This window comes from Chinchilla lanigera, unplaced genomic scaffold, assembly GCF_000276665.1.
Source record: "Chinchilla lanigera isolate Chin_1 unplaced genomic scaffold, ChiLan1.0 scaffold00011, whole genome shotgun sequence".
In the NCBI taxonomy this organism is placed as follows: Eukaryota; Metazoa; Chordata; class Mammalia; order Rodentia; family Chinchillidae; genus Chinchilla; species Chinchilla lanigera.
The window spans coordinates 3,932,948-3,959,662 of NW_004955412.1; the positions used below are offsets into that span (position 1 = coordinate 3,932,948).

Below are 26,715 nucleotides of genomic sequence, written 5' to 3' on the forward strand. Positions count from 1 at the left end.
GCTTCAGTTTCACAAAATATGAAGTAAAGAGCATGGATTTAAAAGAGATATGAATGCAAAGTGTTCCTACACTGATCTCTCTCTTTGTTTTTTTTAGAGTACTAGTGTTTTCCTTGCAGAGACTTTTACTTCCTTGATTCGGTTAATCCCTAAGTATTCACTTTTTTTGTTTTTTCTAATTTCTTTCTCTGAGCTTCATTAGACATTAACCATATACTAAGCAATGATATAAACACCATATTCCTGGATAGGTAGAACAAATAACTCAAAAATGACCATACTTCCAAAACCAATAAACAGATTGAATATAATCCCAATCAAAATATAACTCCCTCCCTTTGAGCAGTTTCTATCCCTTTCACAGTATCTATTATATCTTTCAGATTTTATTTACTCTTTCAGGTTCCTACACTAGTGAGACAGTACAGTATTTACACATATGAGTCTGATTTATTTCACTTATGAGTATGAACTCTAGTTGCATCCATTTACCTATGAAAGCCTCAAGTTTATCTTCATTTATAGCTGAATAATATTCTATTATGTAAAAATATCACATTATTTTTATCCAATCCTAGCAACTGGGATGAGGGAAAAGAGAAAAAGAAAGAAGGGGAAAAATATACATATATACATATATATATATATATGTACACACCCACACAGGATAGCTGAGAGAATCATACTAATGACTTCTATTACTTTATTGAAAGGAAAAGTTAATGTTTAATTGTTTGATCAGTCTTATATGCCTATATTTGCTTAACTGAGTAACCAATTTGAAGATAACTATATGTAATACAACAACCACTGTTAATTTACTATCATCTTGCCTGAAATTCTGTATTGCGTGTATTGTTTTGGTGTTGTTTTGTTCATGTCTGTTTGTTTGTTAATGTGTTTTCATTCTGTATCTTTATTAATAAAAACAAAATATCAGCTATATTCGTATGGAACCAGGAGAAACCCAAAAAAGTAAAAACAGGCCTGAGTAAAAAGAACAGGTGAGGAGGCTTCACAGTCCTGGATTCCGAGTTACATTAGAAAGCTACAGTAATACAGCACCATGGTAGTGGTGCAATAGCAGACACGTGGGCCACAAGCACAGAGACACTCAGTCACCTGATTTTGACAAAGGGCCAAAAACATGCTGGTGGAGATGTAGCCACTTTAGCAAATGGTGTGAGGACAGCTAGACACATATTTCTTACCATGCACTAAACTCAAAATGGTTCAAAGATGTAAATATTGAAAGAGAACATAACCTGCTGGAAGATAAGGTAGGGCCACCTCTTGAGGTCATATGTATAGGAAAGGATTTTGTGACCCGAACCCTGACTGCCCAAGAAAGAACATCAGGAACTAATGAATAAGATTACATGAAATTAAAAAGGGTTTGCACAGCAAAGGAAATAATCATCAGAGTGCTGAGACAGCCTACAGAATGGGAAAAAAATGTTACCAGCTACTCCTCAGACAGAGGAATAATAGCCAGAATATGCAAAAAATTCAAAAAAATTAGATGCCGCCAAATAAAACACCCAAACAAAAATAGGCAACTGAAATGAACAGACACTTCTTAGAACTACAAATGGCCAGAAATACATGACAAATGTTCAACATCACGGTCATTACAGAAATGCACATTAAAACAACACTGAGATACCATCTTATCCCAGAAAGAATGACCATCACCAATATAAGGGTGCACATGGAATCCATGTTACATTCAAGAAATCAGACTCCAGCTTAAAAATCATACTTTTATTTGAGAAATCCAAAGTATAAATAGATCAAAGAACAAAGTAAAAGACAAAAGGAAATAAGGAGATGTTTTGCAAATGGGAAGGGTACAAAGATATGGAGGGAGGAGATCTAGCTGAAATAATCATTTTAGCAAAAATTTTTTTCAAGGCCTAAGGTTTGATTACCCAAGACAAGCAAAGTGAGTTGTCTCTCTTACTGTGTATTGGTGGAATGATATTGTGTTTTACATAAGTCCCAACACAAGGACTTTGTTACTATTTCATTATGTTTTTTTCTCCAACATGTTCATTTCTTTATGATTACTACTCATACAATGTTGTGTACCTCTAAAATTCTCATTATGTATTGATTTCATTAATTGGTAATTGATTCATTGCTCAATTATTGGTGGCATGAAAGTCATTTTTTTCTAAGAATTTCCAACAACAACAGACAACAAATACATGAATTGTTTACTTTCTCTTGACTGGTATGTATGGCTATTGTCACACATGTAATTACAAGAAGTATTTCATAATGTTTTCATCTCACTTGGGCTTATGATCTTGTTTCCCATAGCATCAACTATAACTTACAGGATGGCTTTAAATAATGATCTGTCATCTGTTAAATGTGTCTCTGCTGTTCTCTCAGTTAAGGCCTACCTTCATTCCTCCATAAAATTTATTGAATAGTGGTTCATAACATTGCTACAGTTATCTAGAATTTCAGTGCTGAGCTTGGCGGATATGAAAACAATGCTCTCCTTCTGTAAATCGTTCACTATTGTCTTAACTTTAGAATGTGTATGGTTGAATTATAAAAACAGATGTGACTAAATCATCCATAGATCAATAAAGATAACTTTAACCCACAAATGTCAAAGTAAAGGTACAAAATAACAGCCATCACAGTAACGCTGCCCTTGGGAACTTGATATACGTACTTCGTCCTTGAATATGATATTCAAGACAAGCCATCTCAATCCTTCCATTCAACATAAATTGAAGTAAAATTTCTCCATGTATCATTCATTATGACAGTGGCATTTTCTCCTCTTTTCCAGAGATCACTTATTCATCTATACTTTGGACAGAGAGCCTACCAAAAGTGTGATTTATGCCAATGTCTTTTCTTTTCTTCTAATTTACTTTGAAGAAATAAAATGAAACTTGCTCTATTTTTTCAAGGATTATATCTTTAAATCTGTAGGAAAAATAGCTTAGATTTCTTTGCTCTTTTAATTTTTGTCAGTTATTTTTAAGCAATTGTCATTACTCAGAAGATAAATGACATAATACCTAAACTGGCAACTGCGTTTTCAGCTTTTATAGCTCTTCCTAAACAAAGACAAGAGGGCAGTCACTTATTCAAATGCAATATACTCATATGGTGAATTACATGTATAATTTTTGTTTTAAATATAACTGTACTTATTTGCTGTTTATTAGAATATTCTGAGAGATTATACTGTAGTATTTAATTGAAAGGGAGTGAAAATAAACATGTAGCATGTACTTGGTTTTCCAAAATTAAAGAAAGAGGAACACACAAGATATCAAACACTTGGAAAAAATATTGTTTTCAATTTCCCATTCTTATCTAAATTGCACACCAGGAGAGGCCTATGGTCATATAACTATGTCTATCTCCATAAGGAAAAATAGAGAAATTATAATTGAAACCACTTATTTGGGTCAAATTAACACAGTAATTGAAAATATGCACTACTTATGTATGAACAGGTGTTTGTACATATATGCAAAATTATATTTTGGCTAGAATATGTATTACATGTATAAACATGAACATATATAGAACATGATGTATTTGAGATAGAGAATAAATATATATTACTAAAGATTTTCTTATTTTTTCATTTTTATATGTACACAACACTATACCAAAACATGGGTTAACAGAGAAGTTAAGCAAAATAAAATTTAAATATTCATTTCAATATTCAAGCTGTTTTAACTGTGTGGGAGGTTCATAATATGAAATTCCAAGTATAAAGCAGTAACTCAGGGTTTCAAATACAACTTTTACTTCAGATTAGAACTATATCAGAAACAATCCATTATTTATTCATTCAGAAAATATATTTGCAGAGAACCAACTATATGCCAGACATTATTCTAAATACCAGAATTCTCATGAGAAAGCAAATGATTACAGACTAAATTTGAATCTGAAAAACCTAGATGATTAATTGAAAAGAGAAGATCCATTTTATTTTGTCTTGTTACATAACTGATTTAAATTATCCACTTAGTATTACCTAAATCTTAGTTGACAAGCCTGGGGAGAGAGAGAGAGTGTGTGTGTGTATATCATGTTCTGACGTAGCAATAACAAATTCTGGTTTATTGAAAGGAACAGTTAATGTTTAATTGTTTGATCAGTCTTGCATACCTATATCTGACAATCTGAGCAACTACTTTGAAGATAACGATAAGTAATACAACAACCATTGCTGATTGCCTATCAACTTGTTTTGAAATTCTGTATCCTTTTTGTAGTTTTTCAGTAGATTTTTGTCTTTGTCTTTGTTCTTTTCTCTTTAAAATAAAAAATAACAAACTCTGTAATGTAGTCACCTACTGAGCATTTAGGCAAGCTACTTTATTACTACGAGCTTTGATTCTGCTCTTCAACTATATAATGCATTATCAAGTTGACGGGAAAATGCAGTTAGAAAACAAGTGAAATATACTGAAAAGTGCTTTAAGAAAAGCATACAAAGGATGATATGGGACCCAGAAAACCTACAAAAACCAAAAACATTATTTGCATTTTTACCATTCATCCTCCGAACAATTTACAGGATGATTTTGAGAGAGCTGGGCAGAGAGCCAGGAATATGTTTAAAAAAAAAAAAAAGGATCCTAAACCGCTAGTGAGAATAATGGGTCCTAACACTAGCACTGGGCAGTGAACGTGAAGGATTAAAGAATGATTTGATGGGTATGAGAGACTGAATTAAGAGAACTGGGCTGAGGTACAGAATGTAGAAATGAAAACAAGGCACAAAACGTCATGTAGATTCAGAGGGAATTGGAGCACCATTAATGAAGACTGAAAGAAGAAATTGAATAAAATACATAAGAAAATCATCAGCATAGGAAGAAATTTGATTTATTGAGGCCTTTGGAATATCCAGCTGGAAGTGTCCTTAAACAACGGAAGATTTAGCGGTGGCACTAAGGAGACGGAATGCGGAGGATAATAAACATCTCCGAGTTACTATTCATTCAGCGATAAATATATATCAAGGGCACGCTAGCTCTCTCTTGACTCTGGGAACATCACTGCTTCGAGTAAGTTATATTTTATTCAGAACAAATTTGTCCATGATGTAATTTTTCTCATTGTGCAATAAATTAAGAAATAAAGCCAAAAGGCACAGACTAAGGTTATGAATGTTTGACAGAAGTAGAGCTAAGGGTTAGAATAAGAGAGCCATGCTGCGATTAGAGCCCGGAGAACGACGAAGGACCCGGGACTTTTGTGATCATTGCAACAACCGAAAGAGCAAGGAGAGGGGCCGAAAGACATCAGCCGAATCCTTAGGTCTCCAGAGCAGAAAGCGGTGATGGGGCTGCTATTTTCAAAGTAGGGAGCGGCTGGGTTCCTTTTGAGAAGCAGATGTGGGCCTTTTGTGTAGGCGCAGGTGGAGGAGAACATTAGGGAACGAAGCAGGCTAAGAAAGTGCTCTGCTGGTGAGCAACATCACCCAGCCCTTTTCTCATTTTTATCTTGGGTCTTACTTAGTTGCTTAGGGATTTGGAATCCTACTTCGGGGATCTCAAGGAGCCAGGATTACGAAGATATGGCTTTTTCTTGACCTCCGCTTCATGGCTAGCAGAAGTGCAAAATACTCTGCCATGAGGACACTTTTTTCACATTTTTTAACAGTGGTTGCAGGAGAAGCATTTATCAAGGTCTCAGAAAATAAGATAACTGCTTCCCTGTATTTATCCCTGAAGGCATTCGACACAACTGTGAACCTGTCTTCTCCGCCGGAGTACAAGCTTCTCGAAAGCAAGCAATACCATATTAATTTTGTGCTGCCACTGTGTTTGGCACAAAGCATCCTTCAAATCAAAATTTATTATATAAATGAATAAATGGTGTAAGAAATGATGACCTGGCAGATGATTAAGTGAAATAGTATATTATATATTTATAGTGAAGTCTCAACTGCTACACATATCCATTACAATGTGTGTGAGTGACTCCACCCTAGTTTTGTATTATTCCTAGTAATATTTAAAAATGTGTGTGTGCACTGAGGCACATTTCCTCAGCAACATCTGTAAGGAAACATTATCCCCTCTCTATTATTATCTGAGCATTAACCATACTTGGCTAGTATTATGACCGCTGAAGCCAGTTAGGGCCGGAAAACACCAAATGCCAGCCCCTGAGTCCTTCTTGCAGCCAACTCTAGCCATTGACAAATAAGAACTAAACACCAAAACATGGAACACACAGAGCAAAGCCAGGTTAGGTGAGGAAACAGATCAGGTCTCTCTTTCTCTCGGATCAGATTTAAAGACTCCATCTGTGCAGGTCTGTGGTAACTCCTGGACAGAATAGCAGGGTGGATTTGGACCAGCTCCTGAAACCAGACCTTTCAGATCCAAGGGATGAGGCGAGTGAGGTCCATGAACCCCAGTGTTCAAGCTGGGTCCTAGATCAGGTTATATGATATTTGATTCCAGTTATTTTTATGCATACTTTATGTCTGTTTTGTGAACATTTGATCGTGTCTCTACTGTGGCAGAAAGAGTTCAGGGCACCTCTGTTTGCCTGTGCAGTGTAGGAGCTTTCAAGGGGAGCGGACTGAATGAAGCCAGAGTGAGGCTGACAAGAACATCAGGTGGAGAAGTCAGACGGTTTGATTCTGCTCCCTCATGGCACGAGCTCAATCTGCAGGCGAGCCACAGGTTTTACTCTCAAGCCCATTCTCCTTTCGATGCCTGCGTTGTCTACTTCTGCTTTTACCCCTCTGAGGATGGTGGCATTCCCTCACGTTATTCTCTGTAGTTATTCTCCGTAATCATTCTCCTTTAAAAAGTATTTTTCTGAATGACCAATTAGATTCAATCATAAACGAATGATAGGTTTTATCAAAATTCAGTATTTATCATTTGTTCAGATCCATGTTTCATAAACTAGTTTCTCAGAATGTTAATGTGTTTTGAAAAATGGCTTGTTTGGTAAAACACATTTGAAAACAGTGGGTTAAACAATAAAATAGACCTATTAGATAAGAACTTTTTGGAGTATTTCATGTATGCATTTTCTTTATGACTCTCACAAGCAATGTAACTATGACATTGCAGTACTTATTTTTTCCAAGAAATTCAGATATTACTCATAAAATAAAGTCAGAAAATGCTAATCTAGGTGATTAGATTCTTCATTTATCTTAATGAAGTAAGGAATTACAAAGATACCTTATGTTTATATTCTAGAGTAAGGACTTTGATTTTAAAATTTTTATTATTCTTCAGAAACCTATTTGCTAGTGTCTTTATTTTAGCTTTTCTTTTAACTATCTATCATCTATCTATCTATCTGTCTGTCTATCTATCTAACTGTCCACTCACCCATCCATCCATCCATACATCTTGAACTGATCCATACCTTCCTCTTTTTACTATGACTTTGTCAAGTTAGGTGTTTAGGTTATGCTGCTAATCTCACATAGTGAGTTGGAGATTCTCCCGTTGTGGAACCATTACCTCTAAATTCTATAGATGAGATATGGTCAAAAACTACAGTGAATGTTTTAAAAAGTTTAAGAAAAAATACAGTGAAAAACACATTACCACTGAATATCCTCAAAATACTCCCCTTCACTTTAGACACACTTCATTCTTACCACTTTCAGAAGCAGATCTGAAAGCCCTCTGCTGTGAGTATCCCTTCATGGCTGCCTAAATCCATCCAAAACATTTATGGCAGTTTTTGTCAAATAAAAACTTTGGCATTTATCCCATCCACCTCCTTCACTGGATCTGACACCGTGCAACTTCTGGCTCTTTCCCAAATCCAAATAACCATAACAGATAGACATTTTAAACTGAGTCAGAGAATCAAGGCAGTCAGGACAGTACAAATAAAGACTCACAAATCAAGACTTTGAGAATTACTTCAGAAAGTGGAAAGAATGCTGGAGTAAGTGTGCTTGCAATGAGGAAGGGTATTTTGGGGTGATTGATGGTGATTTTTTTATTGTAATAGTATCTTTAAATGCAAAATTCACTGTGAATCATACCCCATATATACATGTAAAATATATATCTTATATATGTATTTTACATTGTTATTTTTATATAAATATACATATTTTATTTTGCTTAATAGCTGAGTTACCATGGGAAGGTAAGTTATCCTCTAAGGTCTCATTTTGATAGATATAAAAATAGGAATACAGGTAGTAGTACCTACATCATATGGTTCTTATCAACAATATACAACACCATCCCGGGAAAGCACTTAGTAAATGTTCTGGCACTTACCATCAGACAATCACTAGCTACTGTCATTGGTACCATTCAGGACAGACACAGGCTGGTCTCTGTTACCCCTCGAGTGTCCCTCCTGAAGTCATGTTTTGGCCTGCGCTGGAACACCCTTTTCTTATCTCTGGCCCATTTGCTCTTTATCTGCTAATCTTCTGGCTCAATGCATGCCCATGAGTTTAAATTTCTGAAGATTGACTTTGATCAGGGATGCGCTTCTGTTACACTCATAACAGGTGTGAACACATGGCTTCTGTTTAGATGGAAAGTGACTTGGCAGTCATCCCCAGGGAGTTGTCATCACCTAACCGGTTTCCTTAATGATCAGTCAATTAAAGGTTTGTATTTGCAAAGTGCTTTGCCATCACTGTTCTCCTTTCAATTCTCTGAGCCATTACTATCATCTTACCAATGAAACAGAGATGCAGGAAGGTTTATTGACTTGCTTTTGACGACAAGGCTTGAAATTTCAGGCACTCCTGGGGTTTGGACCACAAAATTCCTACAGTTCTAAGCAAACAGGGTTAGGCCTCCTCAACAGACTCACTCAAGAGACAAAGAAGTAAATGAAACTTGAAAGGCCTTAAGGACTTTGGATCTGAAAAATTGTCCTACTGTTGTACCCAAATCACTCCATTCATAGACTTCTTCTAACAATCATAATTGGTGGTTATACTACTGACCAGTATCAAAATCCTGGGCCACAGAGTAGCAAAATTTTATCTTAATACAGGAGCTCTTCTAGCACAAGTATTATAAGACCTAATCCTTGAGAGACATTTCCTGTAGCTTCTCTGTGAACATAATAAATATAGCTGTGTAGCTATAAACATAGATGTTTTTTATAACCAGAAATTGTGATTTTGTTTTTCAGGAAGGAAACAGTTATTAATAATATGTAAAGGTTTTGAATTCAGGGTTCAATTAAGGGTAGCTCCATTACAATTTTTCTCATATAAATAGCTTTCATTAAATACTGAAAGAAAATAGCCCGAAATGCAAAATAGTAATTATATCAGAATGATGGGACCATAAAAGATTTTTTTCTTTTTTGTATACTCAAAAAAATCATATATTGCTATATTTATTATGTTTAGGTTTTGTAATCAAGATCCACATACAAAATTTAAGCATTGTGTTTTTTCATAACATTGGATCATTTATTTTCATTATAAGGATGACTGAGACTGTAAAACCAGAAACAGGCTGCTTACTTCTCTTAAATATTATTTCAAATTCTGATCGTTTGGATTTCAGTGTTGTAGTGACAATTCAGTTTATAATGTTAAATGTAAGTTCATAAGACTTTTTCTAATTAAAAAAAGAAAAAAATCCCACAGAATAAGTACTTACTAGCCACACTAAGTAGATTATATTTACTGTTGAAAATATCATGATACAATTATAAAGAGTCTGTGGTTTTACATGCAAAATAAATTTATTTTTTCTAATATATTTTTAGCTTTAGGGTAATATAAGGGATTATATATGACTAGGCAAGGTGAGTTTTAAACATTATGAACAGTATATGAAAACACTTTTTTATTTTAAAGATAAAAGAATGAAAACATATTAACACACATACATTTAGAAAATAACACAAAAATAATACAGCCAATACAGAATTTCAGACCAGGTGATAGGAAATTAACAATGGTTGTTGTATTATATATTGATACCTTCAAATTGGATACTCAGATAAACAAATATAGAAATGTAAGATTGATCAAGTGCTTAAACATTAACTGTTCCTTTCAATAGAGCAATAAAAGTCAGTAGTACAACTATGCTAGCTATCCTGTGTATACATACATACATATTTTCCCCTTCTTTCCTTTGTCTTTTCCCTCATCCCAGTTCGTTACTTTTGAGCAGTTGCCTTTTGTTTCACAATGTCTATTGTGCTGCCTAGATCTTATTCACTCTTTCAGGTTCTTAACTAGTGAGACAATATGGTGTTTACACATGTAGGTCTTATTTATTTCACTTATGAGTATGGTCTCTAGTTGTGTCCATTTACCTACAAAAGCTATGAGATTATCTTTCTTTACAGCTGAGTAATATCCCCTCATGTAAAAATACCACAACTTTATTTATCCATTCCTCAGTTGACGGGTATTTGGGTTGCTTCCACAATTTAACTATTACAAATTGTGCTACTATAAACCTGGGTGCACATGTATTGTTAGGATATGATGTTTTCAGTTCTGGAGAAATACCCAGAAGGGGAATAGCTGGATTGAATGGGACCTCTAGACCTAGTTTACTGAGGAATCTCCAAACTGATTTCCACAGTGGTTTTACCAGTCTACACTCCCACTTGCAGGGGAGAAGGAAGTGTTCCTTTTTCTCCACAGCCTCTCCAGCATTTGTTGCTAGTTAATTTCTTAATGATAGCGATTCTTACTGGGGTGAGATTGAATCTCAGTGTTGTTTTAATTTTCATTTCACGAATAACTATGATATTGACCATTTCCTCATGTATTTATTTGCCGTTTGTATCTCTTTATCTGAGAAGTATTTGTTGGTTTCAGATGCCCATTTTTGCATTGGGTCTTGGAATTTCCAGGGGCTGATGTTTTTTAATACTTCATATGTTCTGGATAGAAGCCCTTTGTCTCAGGGACAGTTGACAAAAATATTTTCCCAATTTGTGAGTTTTCTTTTTACTCTGCTGGTGATTTCTTTAGATGTGCAAAAACTTTCCAGTAAAATGAGATCCCAGGTGTTGATTCTTTGAACTATTCCCTGTGTAGTTTGGTTTTTGTTCATGAACTCTCTGCCTAACCCTAGTCTTCAAGATTTTTACCCACTTTCTCTTCCAGTTGATTTAGTGATTCTGTTTTAATATTTAGATCTGTAATTCATTTTGACTTGAGTTTGGTGCATGGTGATAGACACAGGTCTAGTTTCAGTCTTTGGCATGTGGTGAGCCAGTTTTTCTAACTCCATTTATTAAAGAGGTTATGTTTCTTCCGTGAACTTGTTCAGTCTCTTTGTGAAAGGTAAGGTAGCTGAGTGTATTTCTGGTTGTGGCTGCATCTTCCAGTCTATTCCATTGATCCTCAGGTCTGTTTTTGTGCCAGGACCATATTGATTTTATCATAGTAGCTTTGTAGTATAATTTCAAGTCAGGGATTATGATGCCACCTGCCTTGTCTTTGTTGACCAGGATTGCTTTTGCTATTCTTGGTCTCTTCAGGTTCCAGACGAGTTTTAGGAATGTTTTCTCTAGATATGTGAGGTATTCTAATGGTATTTTAATTGGATTTGCACTGAATCTCTACAACAATTTAGGAAGTATGGCCATTTTCACAATGTTGGTTCTTCCTATCCATGAGCATGGAGTATCTTTCTATTTTCTGAAATCCTCTTCAATCTCTGTTTTTGGAGTACTGTAGTTTTCACTGTATAGATCTTTTACTCCTTTTGTTAGATTGATTCCTAAATATTTTAATTTTTTGGATGCTATTGTGAAAGGTATGGTTTCCTTAATTTCTCTCCTGAGTGTGTTTGTTGCTTGTGTATAGGAATGCTATCGATTTTTGAGTGTTGACTTTGTATCCAGCTATGCTACTGAATTTGTTCATTAATTCTAGAAGTCTTGTGGTTGAGTTTTTGGGGTCTTCCATATAGAATATCATGTCATCTGTGAATAATGATAATTTAACTTATTCTTTTCTTATTCTTATTTCTTTTATATCTCTCTCTTGTCTAATTGCTCTGGCTAATGTTTCCAGAACTATATTTAATAGCAGTGCTGACAGTGGACATCTTTGCCTTGTTCCTGATTTTAAAGTGAAAGCTTTCGGTTTTTGTCCATTTAGTATGATGTTGGTTGTTGATTTGTCTTAGCAGGCTTTTATCAGATTGAGGTAAAGACCATCTATTCCTATTTTCTGTAGGGTTTTTATTATGAATGCATGTTGGACTTTGTCAAAAGCTTTTTCTGTACTTATTGAGATGATTGTGTGATTTTTGTCTTTGGTTCTGTTGCTATGGTGTATTACATTGATTGATTTGCATATATGGTTATGAACCATCCCTGCATCCCTGGGATGAATCCTACTTGGTCATGGTGTATTATCTTCTTGATGACTTGCTGAATTCTGTTTTCTAGTATTTTATTGAATGTCTTCACATCTATGTTCATTAGGGAGATTGGTCTGTAGTTTTGTGTTGTTTTTTTTTTATGGTTGAGTCTTTCTCTGGCTTTGGTATCAATATAATACTTGACTCCAGAAATGAGTTAGTTCATTTTGATGAATTGTTCATTTTCAATTTCATTAAGGAGTTTGAGGAATGTTGGCATTAATTCTTCTATAAATTTCTTGTAGAATTCAGCTGTGAATCCATTAAGACCTGGGTTTTTCTTTGTTGGAAGATTTTTAATCACATTTTCAATTTCCATAATTAATACTGGGTTATTAAATGTATTTGTACCTTCTTGATTCAACTTTGGTAATTCATACTTATCTAAGAATCTGTCCATTTCTTCTGTGTATTCCATCCTATGGGAGTAAAGATTTTTAAAGTAGGTATGGATGATCTTCTGAATTTCTATAGGATCTGTAGTGATTTCACCTTTTTAATTCCTTGTTGCATGAATTTGAGTTTTTTCTTTCCTTTTTTTGATAAGGTTGGCTAGGGGGTTATCAATTTTATTTGTTCTTTCAAAGAACCAACTCTTTGATTCATTAATTCTTTGTAGTGTTTTCTTTGTCTCAATTTCATTTATTTCTGCCCTAACCTTTATAATTTTCTCCTTTCTCTGGGCTTTGGGCTTGACTTGTTCTTTTTCTAAAACTTTGAGGTGCAGCATTAGGCTTTTTACTTGTTCTCATTCTGTTTTCCTGATATATGTGTTCACAGCTATAAGCTTTCGCCTGAGGACTGCTTTCAGTGCATCCCACATATTCTAGTAAGTTGTATTAACATTTTCATTTGCTTGTAGATATTGTTTAATTTCTTCTGTGACCCACTGATTATTCAGGAAGCTATTTTTTAATTTCCATGTGCTTATGGAGTTCTTGTGGTAGATTTTGTCATTAATTCCCAATTTTATTGCACTATGGTCAGATAATATGCATATGATAATTTGAAGTCCTTTGCATTTAGTTAAGCTTGTTCTATGGGCTAGTACATGGTCTATTTTAGAGAAAGTCCCATGTGAAGCTGAGAAGAATGTGTACTCTGATGTTGTTGAGTGGAATACTCTGTAAATGGCTACTAAGTCCATTTCTTCACAAGTTTTGTTCCATTCTACTATTTCTTTGCTGATTTTTTGACCTATCTGTTTGTGTCAATGGGTTGTTAAGGTCCCCCATTACAATAGTGTTGCTAATTGTTTGGCTTTTCATGTATATTAAGATTTGTCTTATATAGTTGGGTGCTCCCATGTTTGGTGCATACATATTTATGATTGTTATCTCTTCCTCTTGAAGTTTTCTCCTGTCAAGTATGTAGTGGACTTCTTTATCTCTTTTGATCATTCTTGGTTTGAAGTTTGCATTGTCTGCAAATAAAATAGCTACCCCTGCTTTTTTCTGCGTTCCTGTCATGTGGAGGATTGTTTTCTATCCTTTGACTTTCAGTGTATGAATTTCCTTTTAAGTTAAATGTGCCTCTTGTATACATCATATTGTTGGATTTTGTTTCTTGACCCACTCTGCCAGTCTGCTTCTTTTGATTGGTGAAGTGAGGCCATTTTCCTTAATGGTTATAACTGAAATGTGTTGGCTTATCTTTATCATGTTATTTACCTGTTGTTGATTTCCTACTTTTACTCTCTATTTAATTACTTGCTCTATGAGGTGATTGTTTTCTATTGTTCTTGAAATTGTGGTCATTTTTGTCTCTGTCTGGAATATCTTTTAGTACTCTTTGTAGGGTTGATTTGGCACTTGTGAAGTTCCTCAGTTTTTCTTTGTTGTGGAAATATTTTATCTCTCCATTAAATTTGAAGGATAGTTTTGCAGGTACATCAATCTGGGTTGGAGATTGTTTTGTTTTAGGACCTGGAATACTTTACTCTAAGCTCTTCTTGATTTGATTGCTTGTGTTGAGAAATCTACCATGATTCCCGAGCTTTCCTTTATAGGTGATCTGTTTCGTTTCTCTAACAGCTTTTAATACTCTGTTCTTTTGCAGGATATCTGGGATTTTGGTTATTATATGTCTGGGTGTAGATTTACTGTATGCCTCACTTAACTGTATGTCAGATTCTTTTCCCATGCTTGGGAAATTTTCTGCTATTACTACTGCAAAATTCTTTTTATGTCATTTGTCTTGACTCCTGCTCTTTCACTGAAACCTATTAATCTTACATTGTTTCTCCTTGCATATTCTTGCAGTTGTTGAATTGCTATTTCAAGGTTCTTTGTTATTTTTAAGAGATCTTTCCTTTCACAATCGTTGGCTGCAATGCTGTCTTCAAGATCTGAAAGTCTATCTTGAGCTTCATTCAAGGAGTTTTGCCAGCTTTTGATGGAAGTTTTGATTTCCTGGATATCTCTTTGAATCTCTTTCATGTATTCTAGTTCTTTCCTATATTGTTCATTTAACATTCCCATCATTTTTGTGTTCTCATCTATTTTTTTATATATGTCTTCTTTAGGTGTGCTGAGCAATTCTTTCATTGTTGATATCATTTCTTTTTTTACCTGGGAAATTATTTCTGATCTGATTTCTTCTATGGCCTAATGGAATTGTTCCGTTACTTCAGTTGTGATCATTTCAAAGATTTCAGGTGTATGACTTCCAAGTTCTCCTACGTCAGTGTCTCCTGCACTTGCTCTGGGTGGGGTTGAGTTCCGAGATTGCCTTTTCCTCCTATGTCTTGTCCTTTTGGATGTCAGAGGGAAAGCACTGAGCCTCAAGCTTCCTAGGCAGCTTACTGAAAGTCTCTAAGGACCCTAGTTTTCCTGGGTGTCAGACTTATCCCAAGATGGTAGAGGGCAGTGGACCACTGAGTCCAGCATCCCCAGGCAGTTGGTGGGGTGCACTGCTCAGACCACAGCTCTCATAGTGGGGGAGTGCTGGCCTTTGGTACCAGGGTCTCCAGGCTGTCAATGGAAAGCATGCAGGCCCCAGCCATGAACCCAGTGGTGACTGGACAGGGTCGATTGCTCCAGAGTCAGCAGACAGCTATTCGAGGGAGCGTGGGCCTCACCTACCAACTGAGACATCAACAGAGCTCAGGCTGCTGCTCTGCTATCCACAGGCAGCTGGCAATGTGCACGCCAAGATCTCCTTGGACCTTGGGCCACCTCACCAAGGTCTGCAGGCATCCAGTCAGGAGCTCATGGGCTTCACCCACCAACTGAGACATCCACAGAGCTTGGGCTGCCTCTGTGATGCTCCACAGTCCTCAGACAGCCAGTGGATGAACATTTTAAAATAAAGCATGCTAGCAGAAATTTATAGTGTCAATCTGTATATAGAATCTCCATTCTTCTGCCTATGTGTTCTTTAACTTTTGCCTCACTATTTCAGTAATCTCTTAAATGTTTCCTTCTAGCTAATTACCATATTTCAAAGTAAGTGTGGTTATGTATTTGAAAGGGTCTTCATCCTGCCCTCCCACAGGATAAAGTCCAAATACTTTAGACTAATTATGCAAGAAAGAGATATTTTTGGCAGAGTCATGTTCTTGAACTGCTGAGAGAATGGAGTGCAGCTTGACCCATGAGGAAGAGAAGAACAGAAGACTCAAGCTCATCAGGTTGGAGTAATGTTAGGGGAAGAAGATTTGAAAGTTTTGGGGGAAAAGTTTTTTATTGTATTACTACATGTTCACAGTACACAATGATTGCATTAATTTGGGGGAGTTGGTCCGTGTACATAATGCATCTTGATTCTTTTTTTTATTCCATTCCTCTCTCCTACAGAAATAAAATTTCTGTACATGATATAATACAAGTATATTCTCATTATACTTCTGATACTAACTATATGCACTATAATTCTAAACATAGTCTTATAGGAAGTGATTACAATTATTGGCCATCAAGTTTTAGCTGAAATGAGATAGCAATCAGGATAGTTGGCAGAGACACTGCAATGTAATAAAATCAACATATTGCAAATATCTGGTCAGAATAGGAATTTTAGAGGAGATGATTAAAAAATAGCAAGGGTGGTCATAAATCCAGATGATGAGTCCAGTAGCAGTCTCTGGCTACTACTTTGCTAGTTGAAGAGAAGATGCTAGAGTGGAAATACCAGGCACATGATGAACATCCATTTAGAGTGTTTTCTCAGTGAGGCTGGCTTCTGAATGAGCATGCTAGCTGGTACATGTACTTGTATGATTGTAAGTGTGGTTCTTTTACATTAATTTGAATAGATTTTACCGACTTAGTTTGTTCATTGTTTTCATAGTAGATCCTTAAATTTGTTCCACTTATGTGTATTAAATAATCTAGCATAATTTAACAGTTTTTCCCACAGTGGTAACCGTTTTCCTTAGTGTAAAGCTACCTAAGTATTTTTCTCCAGAAAAACTTATTATTCCTTACATTTTTTGTATATTCAAAGCATTTTTGAAATTTCTTCAGCCACATTATAATAGGTTTGGGTCCCTCTTAGCCTTCTGGATACAACATGTCTTTACTGCTACACGCAAAGCTTTTGTCATGTGGTGAAGTCATTCTTCTGGCCTCACTTCTGTTTAGTGTCTCTCAGTCAGAATTTGCTCCTGAACTTATCTGCCAAATTTTCTTATACTCTTAACCCTTCCTCATAATATAATTTTAACCACAGCCCTTTAGACACAATTTTATTCCTGAAGAAAAGGAGCAATCTTTAACATTGGCCTTCTAAATGAAATCACCCATCAGGCTTTCAGCACACTGTACCCCGGCTATGACGTGCCCCTGCCTGAATCCTATGTCTTCTCCAGTTATTTATTTGTCTCCTCTTTCTTAACTCCAAGGGCTTCTGTTTGTTGGTACTGTTATTTCAGGTGATGCTCAGCTGACATGGCTCAGTATACTGTATTCTATAAAGCTAACTAGATAGCTAGCACTAGAAACAGACTTGCAAACACATTGAGTGATCTTTTTTCTATTAGTACAGGTTTGTGATATATAATGAATAAGTTCCTTGTGGGCAGTTGATACATGTACATGATATATCTTAATTCTTTTTCACATCTCCTTCTTATTCCCTCCTACCTGCTCTGAACATCTCTTGGTGTCCTTTCCATTTGCCAAAGATCTATCTCCCCCTTTGCTATTGTGTATTTTTTATTTTGCTCTTTGATTAATGATCTTTTTAAAACTGGATGTCCAATTGCTAGCTGAATCAGACCTAGAATTCAGGTCAGCTGGTTCCTAGTTGCAAGCACTTCCCAATTTACTTACTGCCAAGTAGACAAATATATGTAGCCCCACACCACACGCACACAGAAAGGGAGGGGGCTCTCATAAATGAAAAGCAGTTATCTACAGTAGGAAGGTGAACTTAATCTCTGCTCCTGGAACACCAATAAAGGCCCCTAGTATATGACTGATGTGTATCTACTGGTTAAAAAGAATTGACTTTTCATTGCTGGAGATTTTTCCTAAATCAAAACATTTTTCTAAATGCATTGAATATATACAACACTTAAAAATATAATTCAAATGTATTAGTATGTTCTATACCCTCATTGATTCATGCTCACTGCTACTTAATAACTATTATAAAAGTTGCTCAAAATAAGAAACACCATCTTAAAAGTCCTTCAAAGTAAACTGTAGCATTCTTGTTTTACAAATGAAAAAATTGAGGCTCACAAACTTAAGTTCTTTGCAAAATGTCATAGAGGAAGATCAGATCCAGGATCTCCCTCTGCCTTATCTGCCCTTCCCAAAACTCAAGATCACAGTCACAAAGAAAACATGAACTGTTTCTATCCACTTTATCCACAAAGCATTAATTTTTAATGGCTTAACCATAAGAAGCATTATCATAAAAATGAGAACAGAAAGAAGTAATAAAAATGTAATTTTCCATTCTGTCTGATTTATGAGAAACAATAAGGGATCAGAAAAACTGAGCACACATTCTAAAATTAGAATCTAACTAGAATTTAAAATAATCAAAGTCTAATCAGCAAAATCATTTACATAATATTTACAGTGTCACTAGTTTTTATTACAAGACAGCAGCACTTTATTATCAGTAAATCTGCACAATCAGTTAAAAGTCACTCATTTTCGCAGAATTAAGTTAAATGGTGCTTATGACTTCAACCAATATGTTAACATTTTGGATCACAAATACTTTAAAAGGTGTTCACTTTTAAGTAGAAGATTATGTAGAATCCTTGACAATTTTCAAAATTCTACTTAATAAAATGTAAGGAAATGCTGTTTATGATCTTACCCTCAAATTGGTCAAAAGGTACAACAAAGAAGAAATTAAATCTATTTAAATTTACAGTAATTTTAAAGGCAAAGTGACTTTTCTGATTATCAGTTAAACAAAATGTACACTAACATTTTATCCTTCAAAAATAGTTTCATTAGTATTTTCATAGGGATTACATTTGACTCTGTAAATTACTTAAATTGGTTTGAACATTTTAACAATATTCAAAAGAGAGCTCACATAATTTTGGTGAGTAAAAAAATTTTACTGAGGAAAAACTATGCTATAACATTTTATTTGGTATCAATGGTATAGTAATTGCATAACCCAGTATCAAAATTAAATATTTTAAAGGACCTAACAAATATTTTGATAATAAAAGACAAAGTGTACTAAAGTGTGAAAACTTTTGATAAAATGTGGAAAGTGGAAAGCAATAAAGTTGTATTTACACAGCCCATAGTTTTCAAATCTATCTGGACATGTCTACTAAAACTGAGCTTATTTGTTAATACACAAAAACACAGAAATTGTACACATTAAGGGGATGCCATGTAATGGTCAACACATCAATAAACTGTGTAATGTTTAAATCAGGTTAAATATATTTTTCTCAAACACTTATTGTTTCTTTACAGTGAAATGTTTCAAAATCCTTTTTTTCCAACTCTTTGCCATGAACAGTACATTATCATCTGTAGCTGTCCTACTCCACAGTAGGACACCATAACTTCTTCTTCCTGTCTAATTATGACTTTAGTACCCACTGATTGTAGATACACAACCCAGGACCCAATTTCAATCCCCATTGCCTCTGAAAACCACCACATTACTTTCAACTTCTATCATCTATTTTAAGTTCCACATATGAGTGAGGCTTTTCTCTGTGCCTAATTTCACTTAATATAAGCATCTCCAGTCCCTTCTATGCTGTCATATATGAGATTTTATTTTTATGGCTTAGTAATATTCCACTGATATATGTATAATATCTATTCATCCATTCATTTGTCGGTGGACATTTTTCTTGTTTCTACTTCTTGATTCAGTAGTGCTCCAGTGAACATGGGAATGAGGATGTCTCTTTGGCATATGAATATCATTAAATATATACTCCATGGCGGCTGGGGATTTAGCTCAGCGGCAAAGCACCTGCCTGGCAAGCTCAAGGTCGTGAGTTCAGTTCCTGGTACCAGAGAAAAACCAAGAAAAAAAAAAATATATATATATATATATACTCCATGGTGAGATTACTGGATCCTATAATAATTCTATTTTTAGTTTTGGGTGAATTTCCACACAGGTTTCATGATAGCTGTGTTAATTTATATATCTACCAAAAGTATTTCCTTTGAGTCACCTTTTATTTTTGACCTTTTGATAATCATTCTTACCGGAATATTTTGAATTAAGATTTTTCATTTGTCATTTAACAAAGATTACTGATGCTGGAAATTTTTCATGTACCTGTTGGCTATCCTTCATTTACCTGTTGAGAAATATCTATTTAGATATATTCCCCATGTATGATTGGATTATGTATCTTTTTGTTACTGAGCTTTTGGAGTTCTGTATGTATTCTATGTATCAACTCCTTGTCAGAAGTATAGTTTAAACATATTTTCCCTTATTCTGCAGATTGTGTCTACACTAGATTGACTGCTTCCTTCGGTACACAAAAAGAATTTTACTTTGATGTAATCTCATTTGTCTATTTTTATTTCATGTGTTTTAGGGGCCTTATCCCTCAAAAAATGCCTCTCCTATTCCAATGTCCTGAAGTGTTTTCTCCACATATTCTTTCACTTTTTCTACAGTTTCAGGTCATACATTTATGTCTTCAATCCATTTTGAGTGAACCTTGGGAACTGATGAAAGATAAAGGGCTACTTGTATATTTCAGCATGTGGATAGAAAAATTTCCCAGCATCTTTACTGAAAAAGCTCCTTGTCTCCAATACATGTTCTTAGCATATTTGATAAAAAGCAGTTGCATGAAAATTTATGGGGCTTCTTCTAGTTTCTCTAAACTTTTCTATCAATCTATGTGTCTGTTTTTATGTCAGTAGCATCGTATTTTGAATGCTCCACTTCTGTACTATATTTTAAAATCAAGTAATATGATGTTTCCTGCTGTGTTCCTTTTTGTTGAAGATGCTTTCATTGTTCACAGTGGGGTTTTTTGTGATTTCATATGAATTTAAGAATTTTTTTTCTATTGAAATTTTGATAGAGATTACATTATTGTAATCTGTAGATTGCATTAAACAGTACGGACATTTTGACAGTATTGATTTTTTCAGTCCATGAATATGGAATACCCTTTCATTTACTTGAAAGCAAAGTTTAATTATGTGAAAGAAAATCATTTTCTTCAGTTGTACTTTTTCTGATTTCTTTATTGAAATATACTTTGTCTAAAAATCTGTAGTAAGAAAAATTATTTTGGTGAAAAAACATGAATGTTTGATTGCTATTGGTTAATGACTTATTTTATATTTTAAGCAAGATTCCAAATGCCTTTGAAAACTGGTTTTAAGAAATGGGATATTGACATAGGAGAAATATAACTCCCAACCTGCTATCTGTCAAATGTGGTAAGTTTATGCACTTGAAATCAAAGAATGAATTCCAAAAGACAACAGAGGCTAAGAGCAGAAAATGTTTATTGAGTTATAATTCCTGAGAGACAGGACGGATCCCAAGAGGGTTGCTGCAGAAGCCTTAGCATGAGTAATTTATATAGAAAAGTTGCAATGTTGGTATGATTTACCTTAAACTATCATCAACCAATAAGATTTTAAGTATAAGCACTTAGCTAATACTGATCTAATAGGAAATTAAGGCATTTACTAAGGGAATATCGCTGACATCGTAAACCTTGGATTATCTATGAGTTCTAAACAGGAACATTTTTGGGAAGGGATGGGTCCAGGTGTTCTGGTCACCCATCCAAGTTTCTGATGCATATCAGGATTTAAGGGTCTGGGTTGTATACTCTCAGGTCCTCTTTATGCTTTAGGGCTGCATATAGGCCTGGCCTTCTTCAGATGTGCCTCCAACTACAATTACAATGTTTTTATTTTTCACTAACTTCCTTGAAAGCTCAATTTTTCTCTCATTGAATATTAACTCCTGTTTAATTTAGCTGCCTATAATATTTCCCACCCTGAAGAGCTATCTCTATGGTTAGGGGAGAATGGGCAAAGTTTCAATGCAGCTGTTTTGAAGTGAAGGGTCAGTGTGGAGGACACCATAGTCAGTGCTCATCTCTAGAGAGCTAATCTAATGGACCTTGTTGTATAGAAGTCATGCTGAAGTTTAGCAGTTATGAATTCCCTTTACAAGGTCTATCTGTGGATCCCAGTAAAAGGAATCTGGCACATTTGTTGTTGGTTCCATCTGTATAACTTTGTGTTTGGCAACCTCTGAGTAGAATAAAAAAAAATTCTAAGAGATTAAAGAATGTGTGACCAAAGAATAACCACCAAAATGGAAAGGCAGATTGAGGAAGAGAACCACATTCATCCAGATGCTGCTGTTAAGGGACTGGAATAAAGAATGTAAGTAGCTGTCTCCTAGACCTGCCTATTGATGGAGGCTATCTATAAGTCTGATATATCTTTTAAGATTTTTTTCCCTAGATCTGAATTATTTATCAAAATAACTAATTTCACTTAGTGGTACATTAGTCTCTCTAGCTTTAGCTATAGGAAGATGGACAACTGGTTTTGTAGGACAACCTTAGCTAATTAATTTAAAGATTCTGGCTGAGCTTTTATAGCTTCCACTGTAGTTTTCTACCCTTATTGAGTGATTGGAGCCCCTATTCTATATCTAGCCTTCATTACTATGGTAATATTTTTAAATAACTTTTGGTTATACTTTTCTTCTGGGTATTTAAGGCCAGTTTAAAATAATACCCACATTATCAAAATTAACATCTTGCTATCTCTCAAGGTTGGTTAAGGCTCTTCAGGGATCCCTTTTGGAACCATGTAGAGAGCCTCTCAGCTCCTCTGTCAATGTCATTTGCCAGGATGGGTCATGGTCTTGCTTAATCACGTGGCTTCTTCTGCAAACATTGCAGGCATTGTTCTTTCTGGTGACCCTCCCTTTTCACACCACTGTAAATTGGTTGACTCCTATCCTCTGGGGTCCAACAATCTCCCTGCTCAGGAGATTGGGTGACTCACCTCACTGCAGGCTCCTGTAGAAAAGGTCCTCTCATATCCTCAGTCTCTGTTGACTTTGGAGGGCCAGGGATAAAACATTGCCTGTCCTCCTAGCCTAGTTATCTTTCTAGTTGTGGCCTCCAAACCCCACTTGTTTAACATACATAACAGACGATCAGTTACATCAGTTTTACAGCAGTTGTGGTAGGTTTAATTTTATGACCTTATAGAGATATGGAGTAACTTGAAATATATAGTATAGCCAATGAACTGTTATTTCTTTACCAATCATGGTTGTTTTAGAAGTTGAATCCCTCCAGAATGTTAACAGATAACAATCATAAAATTTTACAGAGAAAAGTTGAGATCAAGGGCAACATAGCATCTTAACATAACATCCATGACAACTTTATTATGTTAGAATTATTAGGTTTTGTTTTTATCTCTAAAATACATTTAAATGTTCATCTTCATATAGAGAATAATTTTTAAGTCAGTTATCTGACATATGACATCAATAATTTTTACCTGAATTTGTCACCCTTTAATAGAGTGCCATAGAGAAGAATGTACCTTTTCTTAGATCTACTTTATAGGTTATCAATATCTACCTTTTAATTTTTAGAATAATATTGCCTGGACCACACAGTGTCTGAGCATCTGTAAGTGTTATGACACATATATGGCATACACATAACAATCACAAAGTACAAGTCTTAAAGAAGTATCATCTGGTTGATTGATGTTAAATTAACATGCAAATTTCAACAAAAATAGCCAGAATACAAGTAAGGAAACACACGTTTCAGCCTAAAAGAGTTTATCATCATAAACAACTTTAGCTGGAAGTCACCACTGTGATTTTTTTTTCAGTTTTGTATCTTTGAAGGTCTGTACACTTAAGGAACATAAATATCTAATTAAATATACTATCAGTTTAGCAAAAATTAGTATCACAGTTGTATAGAAATTTTACATATATTTAGATTTTACTATTAATATAAATTTTAAACTTTAAATTGAAGGTGTAACTTCTTTAACTATAAGATATAATTATATTGACAAGAATTAAGGACATCTTTATACTTTTGGTATTATGGTTTAGGGCTTATTTTGCAAGTGGAACAATATAATACAGGACACATATTTTATAAGATTATTTATAATAGTCACCCAAAGAATGATATACAAAGGAGTGCAGAAAATCTGTCCATACACTAAGACCAAGGAATCCAGTTGAGGACCTGGATCCCACAGAAATGTCCTGCATGAGTCCAGCTGAAGACCTAGAGCCCATAACAATGCCTCCCACGAGTCCACCTGGAGGCCTAGAGCCCATAACAATAGCTCATGCAGGCCTGTTTCATGGATCTGTGCTGGGAAGGCCCAAAGAACAGTGGTGGATTCTAGGAAGTCTGTGCCAGCAGGAGGAAGGATCTGTGCTAGCAGGCTGAGGGATCTGCACTGGAGTGAGGAAGTGATGTGCAAAGTGAGGATCAGAGCTCCCCCAAAGTGAACCAAAGCCATTCTCAGTGCCAACGAGGTCCTGAGCTCCTTGGAGGATGAAAACAGCCAAGGTCATCAGGAAAGCCAGCATGACGAACTCCTCCAACAGAACCAACAGCTCCTTATAGCTTCTACCAACTCTATAGACATAATCTAGAGTGATAGGTAGTTCCCACAGGGTTCTATTACTGTAGGCAGTGTTTTTTTTTTAAGTACTCTGCTAAGCACTCAGTTTATCACATATAGGAGTATATCCTCAATAAATGGAAAAAAGGTGATTAAGAGTTCTAATAGAAATGTAATTTCTTCAAAAGTGGAAAGAACAAAAGTGGAAGAAAGAAAGTGGAATTTAGCAAATTAATTGAACATAAACTTGACTTTGTATACTGGAAATAAACTTCTTCAAAAGAGGTTTTCATAGGCGCTGTGAAGTTCCTTTTGCTTATGAACAAAAGTCAGCTATACAGTGCCTTCAGAAAAAATTAAGACTTACAGCATGCACCAGGAAGCATTCTGAACATCATATGGTGGTGATTTTACTTAATCTTTCCAATTCTCTAGGACGTAGAGAACAGCATCTGCAAGTCTACTAACCAATAACATTTCATTAGCCTGACATGAGACTAAAAGAAAGTAGTCATATGCCACAGTTAAGATTATACATAACTGTATCTATCTATCTAAATCTATATGTATATATAAAATCTAGTAGGATAGATAGATACACCAGATGTCGAGATCCATTATACAGATAAGATCATTCAGTCTTCAGAGCTTATTCTATAAACAGTTTGCAGAAAGTCTTCCACACATATGCTTATATTTATACCTCACGACACTGTATAACACACATTACACAACAGTAGACCACTTCATTACATGCGGTGATTAATGGACCACCGACTAAACATTATCAATAGATATGACATGAATTTGTGACTGTGAAAATGAAATGGAAAATACATCAATTCAGCTTTCTCTACAGAGACGTTTCCAAACTGGGCTGTGACTCTCCAAAAGTGACAGCTAGCGTCATTATCTAAAGTGACTGAAGGTAGGAAGATCTTTAACAAGTCACACCCCAGCAACACACTCTATCTCTAAAAGGTGGTGTGTTCAAAATGAAGGTGTGCAGAATCAGAACTTAAATTATATTTACAGTATGCTGACTAAGAAAGTAATACTATTTTATGTCTCAAAGTTCAGTAAAAAGTCATACACACTATTCATTCAAATGTACTTCACATTTTAAAATTTGTATAGTTTATCAAAAGTCTATTTTATAGGCAATGATCAATAGCTTATGTTAGTAAATGACTATTATAAGTAATTTTATAGGGAGAATGACTTAATTTGCAACTACTTCCTTGAGGCAGTCAGTAGGAAAAGCTTCAGACCTGAAATCTATTTTTTTCAATTCACAAAATGAGGGAAAATTACTGTGTCAAAAAATGTATGAAATGCATACACATGAGATGTTTATTAATTGCATTAAATGTTTTTAGACAAGTATTTTGATGTACTTAGCCCTAAGCTATTCCCCTCAAAAAAAACTAAACATTTTGTCTACTTGAAAGTGCTGAAGTTCCCTTGACCTTTTTAAATCAAAGAAGTCTTTTTGGCAGAACCTAAAAACTAAGTTATGTATAAGGCATTTGCAGGAGACCACCATCCAGTCAAGGCCTGAGGGCTAGACTCTTTGGCACCAAGTTCCGGCTGCCCCAAATACTCCCTAATCTGTTCCTCTGTTTTCTCTTCCAGAAAATGAAAGTACCTACCTGATAAGATTGTTATGGGCATTTAATGAACTGCAAGAGATAGAGAAATTAGAATAATGCCTAACATATTAACACCATACATGTTAAAAGTTCTAGTTGTTCTATGCCCAGTCAGTGATAACGCAGCCATCCTCCTTGTCCTTTATTCTAATTATGTTCATTGTTTTCCATTCATTAAAGAGAACTACTCACTAGCGATTATATTTGATAATTTTTATGAGACATTTTGCATAACTTACAATGTTTGCTAACAGAAGCTACCAGACTTCATGAATGATGACTTACTTTTCTAAAAGATTAAATGCATTGATTTTTATACATTTCCCCTAAATCTAAGGCACTGCCTGTGGTAGGCATCCACTTACGCCATTATGTCTCTGACTTGTTATGTGGATCTCACACACTCATCTAGAATAGGCCTATCATCTGCCTTTAGGAAAAGCTGATAACCAGGAATATCAGAAATGTCACAGAAACACACGAGAAAACTAGAGTTCAAATATGTTCCTCCATGTATTGCTTGGTAATGGAAAAAATCATTTCTCCCCCTTCATATTAATAATAATAAGGTCTTTGAATACAATACACATCTTTGGAAACTGCTTTTTTTTCCAAATT

At 35.0% G+C, this 26,715-nt stretch overlaps 1 protein-coding gene across 1 annotated transcript in view; it reads left to right on the forward strand.

The window, feature by feature from the left end:
- Cntn5 (contactin 5) overlaps positions 1-26,715 on the forward strand; it is a 1,017,390-nt gene that overhangs the window by 827,853 nt on the left and 162,822 nt on the right. The window lies entirely within an intron of this gene.